Below are 8,480 nucleotides of genomic sequence, written 5' to 3' on the forward strand. Positions count from 1 at the left end.
GGGATGGGGGAGAGGGAGGTGGGATGGAGGAGAGGGAGATGGGATGGAGGGAGAAGGAGGTGGGATGGAGGAGAGGGAGGTGGGATGGTGGTGGGGCAGAGGAAGCTCCAGCATCCCCGGAGCCCCCAGGCTGAGCAGGCTGAGCTCCCTCGTTCCCACGCTGCCATGACATTTACGTTTGGGCTGAATTACAGCAAGTTTGGTTTACATCTCTCCCAACAGCTGGAGAGCAAAAAACCCACCCCCAACCCCCTCAACATGGGGAAAATAATAAGGAAAAGCATCCCCTACTGAGGCTGCGGGATGTGGATGGATGGGCCAAGGGCACCCCGTGGTGCCGGGGGCGATGCCGGGGATGGCGGCCACACCAAGTCGTGGTTGGAGAAGGAAGCCTGGGGAGTTCCCATCCAACGGAGCAGCCCTTGCCGTGGCCCCATCCATATTCCCACCATCTCATAGAATCATGGAATCCCAGACTGGCTTGGGTTGGAGAGACCTTAAAGCCCACCCAGTGCCACCCCTGCCACGGGCAGGGACACCTTCCAGTGTTCCAGGCTGCTCCAAGCCCTGCCCAACCCGGTGGAAATTTTCCCTCATTTTGGATTTGGCAGAGCCAAACCAGCTCCAGCTGCTGAGCACTGGAGGAGGCACCGGGACAAGGCAGGAATTTTGGGACATTGACTCATCCGTCCGCTCCATATCCACATCCCACATCCCGGACACCGAAGGGCATCACCTTTGGGAATGAGCAGGCACAGGACCCCCAGAGCCGCCCCAGCACGGCCAGACCCCCACCCTGAGGAGGAGATGCCCTGTCCCATATTCCTGAGCTGGGAAAGCCCACGGAGCAAATCCTGCCAGAGAGGGGTCCGGGAGCTCTTCCAGGGGGAAAAAGAGCACAGGGCGGAAAAATCCCAATTTGTGCCAGGCCAAGGGGCACCTTGAGCCATCCCTGCGTGCCAGGGACAGCATCCTGTGCCCGAGCCGAGCCGGTTTGCACGGGCAGAAGCCAAATCCCCCGGGATGGAAATCCCGGCACCAGTGCATCTCCAGCGCCCCCAACCCAGAGACGCCGCGGCCACGACCCTCCCAGAGACCCTCCTGTCTCTCCCCACCCCCAGGAGCTCCACCCAGACTCATTTTGGGGCTGAATTCCTGCACGGAGCCCTCGGGACAGAGTCCGGGGTGGTGCTGGACCCGTCTCACCGTGTCCCGCGGGATCCCCGTTCCCTCCACCCGGCACGGCGATGGGATGCGGGGAGGCTGCCGGCCCGGCGGGATAAATCCATGCCCTGGGAAGCTGCGGCGGAGCCTTTGATTCCTTCCCCGGAGGTCTCGCGTGGGCTTTCATGTCATTAATTAACGGGATCCGCAGCGGGCGCCCGGCGGGGAGGAATCCCGCTGGATGCGGAGCCGAGCGCGGGGATTTCCGCTGCCGCGTCCCCTTGCTGGGACCAGTTCAGCCCCAGTTCAACCCCGGCTGGGCTCAGCTCAAGGGAAAATAATGATGCTGCTTCCCCTCCAGCCTCGGCTTCCCTCGGTTCCCCCCCGTGCCTGTCCCCGGCGCTCGCCGGGACCCGCCGGGGGCTGGGAATGCGGCTGCCATAAAATCCGCAGGGAATAAAAGCGCGGTTTGGTGCAGCGCAGCTCCCTGCAGCATCACCCAGCGCGGCCCGGGGACACCCGGGGGGGTCTGTGCAGAGCCTGGGGACACCCGGCCGAGATCTGCCCCCCGACACCCCCAGCTCTGAAAAACACCACTAAACCCAGCACATTTCGGGGATATTTATTCCCTTTCCAGCTAAAAAACAGCCGAAGTGTTTAAAAGTCGTTGCGGGGACATGGGTGGTGTGGCCCCAGTTTGTGGCCCCAGTTTGTGGCCCCAGTTTGTGGTCCCAGTTTGTGGCCCCAGCCCCTGGTCCCAGCCCAGTGTCCCCACCGGGCCCGGCAAGGTGTGACAGCCCCGCCAAGGTCACCACGGCTGCAGCAACACAAAAACCTCCCTAAGCCGATTCCGTCAGGTCTAAGCAGCAGCAAGGGCCGCCCTTCACGGGAAGAGGTGAGTAATTAGAGATTAATTGCTGATAAAATCCCTCAGGGTACTGCCCGGCGCCGCAGCGGGAGCGGAGCGTGGCTCGAGGTGAGGTAACACCGACGCGGGGAATGAGGTGGGAATATCTGCAGGGAAAACCCCCTGCAGACGGATCCCGTTTGCTGAAGGGCAGGGAAAATCAAATTACATGGCTCGAAATTCCACCGGACCCGGGATGGTTTGTGTGGCCGTGGGGGAAATCAGGGGTAGCACCAGCCAAGGACCCTCCACCTGCTGCAGGGCGCCCTTGGGTGCTGCTGTGCTGACCTCCCGCACCCCTGATGCTGCTTTTCCGGCCCAAATTTCCCCTCTCGTGCCAAAACCTGGACTCTGAACGTCAATTATTTTTGGATCCGAAGTGACGCTGGCGGGGGGGGGCGCCGCGCCGGGGCAGGAAACCTTCCGATGCCAAAAAGGGGCGGTTTGTCAGAGGAAACTAATTACTGTGGCTTGTTTGAACAATCCCAGTGCCTCGGGAAAGAGGGTTAAAAGCTTAAATTTTGGCAGCGAGACGGAGCCCAGGCCCCAGATGTGCTTTGCTCTGGGCCCATTTCAACACCGCTGGTATCTGAGAGCTGCCACGGCTGCGCTGGGGGCAAAATCTCCTTTTTCCCAAGAAAGGAAAAGCCCTCGGTGGGATCAAGGAGGGAGAAATACACCAGAGGCAGGAGGGCTGCAGTGACAGCGTCACCTCCCACAACACAGCTTGGCCACTTTCCCCTTCCCTGTTTTTTGTAGGGTTTTCCTCCCCTGCAGATTCCCCGAATCCCTTGGAGCGGGGGTGGGGTCACTGTGCTGCAGGGTGCCTCAGTTTCCCCTTTGGAAAAACACCCTGGGAGCACCTCGAAGGACTCCAGGTATTAATTCCTGATTTTCCCAGGGTTCCACCTCTGCCTTTTCCACAAGTCTCAGCTGTGCTGGCCCGATCCCTTCAGCTCCCGCCTTAATAATTCCCATTCTCATCCCTCGGGAAACAGATCCTGCCCTGACCCAGCATCCCTGCAAGCAGGATGGGTGGGGCGAGCCAGGAAGGAGCAGTGGGATGGGCGAGCTACATCCCTGCGGGATGAGCATCCACCTGCATCCCTCCGCAGCATCCTGAGCAAGCAGCACAGGTGATGCTGACGCCTCCTCCAGCGCAGAGCTGGGAATTCCCCCACTCTTCCCTCTCTTCTCCCCACAGATCCCGGATTCCCGGCTGCACAGAGGGAGCCGGCTTGTCCCGGCGCCCGCCAGGGATTAGAGCACTTTGCTGAGGGCACCGGCACCGGGGCGAGGTTTGCAAATCCAATTTGCACTAAACCCTTCCAGTGGGTTTTGGCCAGAGAGCGGACTGGGATCCCATCAGGATTTACCGTCCGACTCCAGCGGCAACTGCCAACATATTGAACCACTTAGCGCTGCTCCGGAGCGAGCAGATGAGGAATTCCGCCCGGGACAGCAACAGCAGCGCTCTGGGAATGGGGATTTCAGCTGGAGGGGGCTCAGAACTGGGAGATGCTCAGGGCTGGAGGTGATGGGAAGAGCTGGAGGGTCTCCGAAGGGCAGCAGGTCACACAGATGGACCTTGGCACATGGATATGGCGATACCATGGAGAAGGACACATCCCTGAGCTCTCCTGTCACTGCAGGGAAAACCCACCGGGATCCCTCAGGGATGAGAGGCTTTCCACTGGGAAGAGCCACACGGTTTCCAAAAAAGCAAAGTTTTCCCTCCGCTCCCAGCCAGGACGTCGGTGTACGGGGAGAGCCGTGGCCACTCTGCCCTTCCCACCCCGCTGCCCTCTCCCTCAGTTCCAGCTCAGACCCGATCGAGCTGTGGGTAAAAGATTGGGATTGTTTGTCCTGCTGCCATGAAAACACCAATTACAATCGGAACACAGACACCCAAATCCTGCCCGTGTTCCTGCACAGGAGCTGCCACCGCAGCGAGGGGAGGGCAGGTGACACAGACAGGGACAATCTGCACCTTTGCTCCCCATTTTCGTCCTTTCCCAGACCAGAGGCTGCTCACAGCAACAAGAAATTCAGGAAAGCGCTGCTGGAAGATCGTGGCATGGCTGAAGAGCTCTGGCAAAACATGGATTGGGGCATTTCTCTGTCACTGCCCGTGGGAGTGGGGTTGGCAGCCGGTCCTACTGCAGCTCCTGTGCTGGTGGTCAGGGATGGAAAACATCGACCGTCCTCAGATTCACTGCCCAGAGCAGCTGTGGCTGCCCCATCCCTGGCAGTGTCCAAGGCCAGGTCGGACAGGGCTTGGAGCAACCTGGGATAGTGGAAGGTGTCCTTTCCCAAGGTCCCTTCCAACCCAAACCATTCCAGGATTCCATGATCTGCTCTTGGAGACAGGTGGGGGCCAGAACCCCCCTCTCCTCCCCACCCTTCCTCTGCCAGGGAGCTCCCACCACAAGTGATGCTTTGCCAGGGCACAGCCCAACATTCCCCCTCTGTCTGTGCTCAGAGGGTTCACTCCACCCACATCCTGGCTGGATCCTTCCAACCTCCCCCCAGACTTCTCTTGGGTACCAAACAGGTGGGTTTTTCCCCCAGTTCAGGGTGATGCTCTTGGTGCCCAGCCCGGCTCAGAGGAGCTTCACTGCCTCCCACGTCCTCCCCCACGTGCGGCGGCTCCAGAGCTGGCACTGTCCCTCCCAGCCGCCTCCGAGGAGCTGCTAAGCCTCAAAAATGTGCTTTTAATAAGCCAACAGCACTTAACGAAGACAGCAGCTGCTCTGTTAAATCAGAGGCGAGCCCTTCCTCCAGGGAGGACAGGATGGGTGCTCCCAGCTGGGACCTCTGGTGTGAAGGTGTTTTGGTTCACACCCAAGGTTTGGGCTGGCTTCGGTGTCCCCCTGTGTTGCACGAGGACACAGCATTGGTGACTGGCCAGGGAAGGCTGCAGAGAGGGAAAGACCCAGGGAAAACCAAAAAGCCACTCCAGCACCTTGCTGGGAGCATTCCCTGCCTCTTCCTCCTGGCACAGCTGCAGCTTGGGATGGATCCGACAAGGATTTGGGATTTTGGCTTGCAGACCCTGCTTTGCTCCAGGGCAGCAGGACTGGGGGCTCTGCCCTGTGTCACCGGTGCCATTGGCCACCAGATGCCATCACCAAATCCCACAGCCCTGGTGGGAGTGACAGCAGCAGCAATAAATACACCCTGGGCTCCCAGGCAGCTCCTTCAGCCAAAACCAACATTATTAACGGCAAAAAGGCCCCCACGAGTCACGGGGCTTGGTCAGTTCTGCATCGCTGCCAACGCCAGCAAGACCCAGACATGGCAACCATGGAGGAAAGTCGGTTTTCTCCCTGGGAAGGACCAGGGCTGGGTTTACAACCACCTCTAAACCAGGCCAAGATTTAATTGAGGGACTTCCTAAAGCCTGGAGCCACAAAACCAGGACCCTGCTCCTGAATTAGCTCCACTCTCAGTGCCCTGGAGAGCTCCGGGATTCATCCCCCTGCCCCAAGCACCACAGATCCCTGTGCTGCAAAAAAAGCTGCTGAAACAGAGAAAAATGCAGCTCCTGCTTTGGATTATTGCAGCCTGGGAGCGATGCTGAAGGAGGGACTTTCTCTCCTGGGATATCTCCCACTGCAGGGCCACCGACCCCTCGGAGCGCTGCGAGAGCCGGGCAGGGCTGCCCTGCCTCCCTCCCGGCAGCCACCAGCCCTCCCCGCCGACACTGGGCTTGGAGGCAGTTCAAAGGGAACCTTTGCTGCGGGAAAGCAAATTAAATGTGGTTCCATCCAAATGAAAACGCTCCGGAACCCCGGCGCTGGTGCGAGTGGCATCGCCTGCAAGGGGCTGCCGCGGCCTTTGAGCGACGACAGGAGGAAACGCTTTTTGGAGAACAACGCGGTGGCAAAGAGATTGTTTCAATTTAGCTCTGGGGTGCTGGGCTACAAAGTCAGCCCGTTTCGAGTTTCGTGAGGGAGAAGCGGCGGGAATGAAGCTGCTCACGGCATTTCCCTTCCCAGGGCAGTCGCAGAGGGGGCGGCTTCGCTCCGACGCGCTCGGGATGCTCCGTCACGCGAGAGCAGCAGTGCACCACGCCTGGCACAGCCAGGAGTGAGCTTCTCTTCCTCTCCCCCAAGTTTCATGGGTAAACTCTACTCCAGACTGGCCAAATCCCAGAAAAATCTGAGTTGGGTGGGATTTCTCCAGTCCAGACAGTTAATGGTGGAGCTGGAGCAGACGGGACTGGACCGAGGGACTGGACCACCCCAGGCTGCACTCCTGGGATGCCAAGTGATCCCAGGCAAGGTGGGACCGGAGGGCCCAGCTGTGCCCAGGTCCTCACCCCCTTCCCAGGCATCTGGAGCTCTGGGAGCTGCCAGAGTGGGACCACACGATGCTGCCCCAACTGGCCTTGGCAAAGCTGCTGGAAGCAGGACTGTGCACGCGTGCTTTAGCTTAGACCAGCAATGAAATCGCCTGTGGCACTGGAGGGGAAAACCCCACTCCAGTAAACCCCACTCCAGCAAAACCCTCACCAGTAAGATCCACACCAGTCCTGTACTACTGCATCTCCTGTGATGGGAGCTCACACAGGACCCCAGGACCCTCCCTCCCCTCAGCATCTCCCTCCGGCTGAGGCTCAGCCCTGCTGAGCTGCTCCATGGGCAGGGGTGACATCAAGAGGCAGCTGCCAGCTCTTCGTGCCCCCCAAACCCACCCCTGTGAGGGCACAACATGGCTCAGCACGACACAGGGTGGGGAGAAGACGGGGCTCCGAATGCCACCTCCCTGTGCTGCCCTGGGGACAGCCAAGGTGACACCTTCTCTGACCACACTGGGCTGGGCTGCGTTTCGGGCTCATGAGAGGTACCCTGACCTCAGAAAGGGGATATTACAAATCCTACATCCATCCCTGCAGTCCCCCAAAGGTGGAAATCAACCCCAAAGTGCATCCTGGATCCCCCACGCCCCGCAGGGCCCAAGGGAGCTCCAGAGGGAGGTGGAGCGCGATGTGATTCATGGCACTGCCGTGGGAGGGCATCCAGGGCCGCCGCAGCCGGGCCCAGCACCACCCGCCCTCGGCACGGGCACCCGGGGGTGCCCACCCCCCAACGCCTGCGTGTCCCCCCGGCCGGGCCACAGCAAACTGGAGCAGCTGCTTTTGTTTCCAGCCCAACCACGAGGCCTGGAAGGTGCTGGGCTCTGCCCTTGAAAACCCCGGAGGAGCCTGGCCCTGGTGCCGCATCCTGCTGCGAAGTCGCTGCGGCCACGCGAAGCGGGAGGGAGAGCTCGGCATTCCCGGGATGCGCCACACCTCCCGTGCGCCTTCCTGCGGGCAGCACCGAGCTGGACCAGCGCTGAGCCAGCCCTCCGACATCCAGCGCTACCTAAAAACTTGGGATGTAGGAACAGGGAAGTCTAATCCTTCTCCACAGCCCCGGAGCTGCCGGGGATGGAGGCGCAGGACGAGCCCGGAGCCTGCGGTGACACCGGGGACGCTCACACCGGGGCACGGCCACGAAGCAAACCCGAGGTGCAGCATCTGCAGCCCGCAGTCAGCGCCGCAGCGGGCGGATTTGGGTCGGAACCAAAGGGTAAAACCCAAACCCAAGCTCTCACACCTCCTAAAATTTGGCACAGAGATGCCCCTTCCCTGTTCGGTTTCTCTGCCCTGTGCCAGGCAGAGGCTCGGCTGCTTCTGCCACTAAATCCAGGAGCACCCACAACCACGAGAGGATGAATTTGGGATCCACTGCGATCCCGCCTTTAGATCTGGGATCTCAGCACACATCCAGGATTCACACGGCACTTCCAGCAGGCACCAGCCCCTTCTCCCGATGGGATAAACCGTGCCCTTCACCCAGCGCCTGACTGCGGATCAGCTCCCGGAGCAAGGATGGGATTTAAATCAGTGCTGGCTACAAGCTACCATATATGTGCAATAAAGACACCCGAGGTCTGGCTTGTTTTGTTAAAGCCTTCGTGGAGACCGCAGCGAGAGGGGGAAATTCCCTCCCTCGAGGATGGGGGGAAATTCACCCCCCAGCCCCAGCCGAGCTCTGGACATGGTCACCACTGCGGCGCGGCCGGAGCTGGGAGAAGGTGACGGGGCTGGAGATGCCGGCTGGAGATCCTTCCGTTCCTTAAACTAATATTTAGACAGGACCCATCTCCTCCCTCCCGCGAGCGCTCCGCGCCCGGAGCCGTCCCGCGCCGTGTTTGTGTTCCTGCGTGGCGGGACGGGCTCCAAGTATGAAGCAAAGTCCTGCGGCGGCCGCACAGGCCGCCCCGACCCCGGGAGGGTGCTGGGGACCGGGGCCGGGGTCCCCCCGCTCCCCCCATTCCCGGGGGAGCCCGAAGGCTCCGGTTCTGCCCCGTTCGGCGGTGGCAGCATCCGACCCGCCGGGCGCGGGCGGCGGGGAACGGT

General features: G+C 60.8%; 1 protein-coding gene across 1 annotated transcript in view; it reads right to left on the reverse strand.

Annotated features, from left to right (window-relative positions):
- NRTN (neurturin) overlaps positions 1-2,371 on the reverse strand; it is a 9,231-nt gene extending 6,860 nt beyond the window's left edge. Inside the window, exon 1 of the mRNA XM_042024427.1 lies at positions 1,207-2,371. The gene's annotated coding sequence lies outside the window, so the exon portion shown is untranslated. The remainder of the gene's footprint in view (positions 1-1,206) is intronic.
- Positions 2,372-8,480: the final 6,109 nt, after the last annotated feature.

Source organism: Corvus kubaryi, unplaced genomic scaffold (genome assembly GCF_017639235.1).
Source record: "Corvus kubaryi isolate FWS band 111438036 unplaced genomic scaffold, C.kubaryi_AGA036_p1.0 37262, whole genome shotgun sequence".
NCBI classification, from domain to species: Eukaryota; Metazoa; Chordata; class Aves; order Passeriformes; family Corvidae; genus Corvus; species Corvus kubaryi.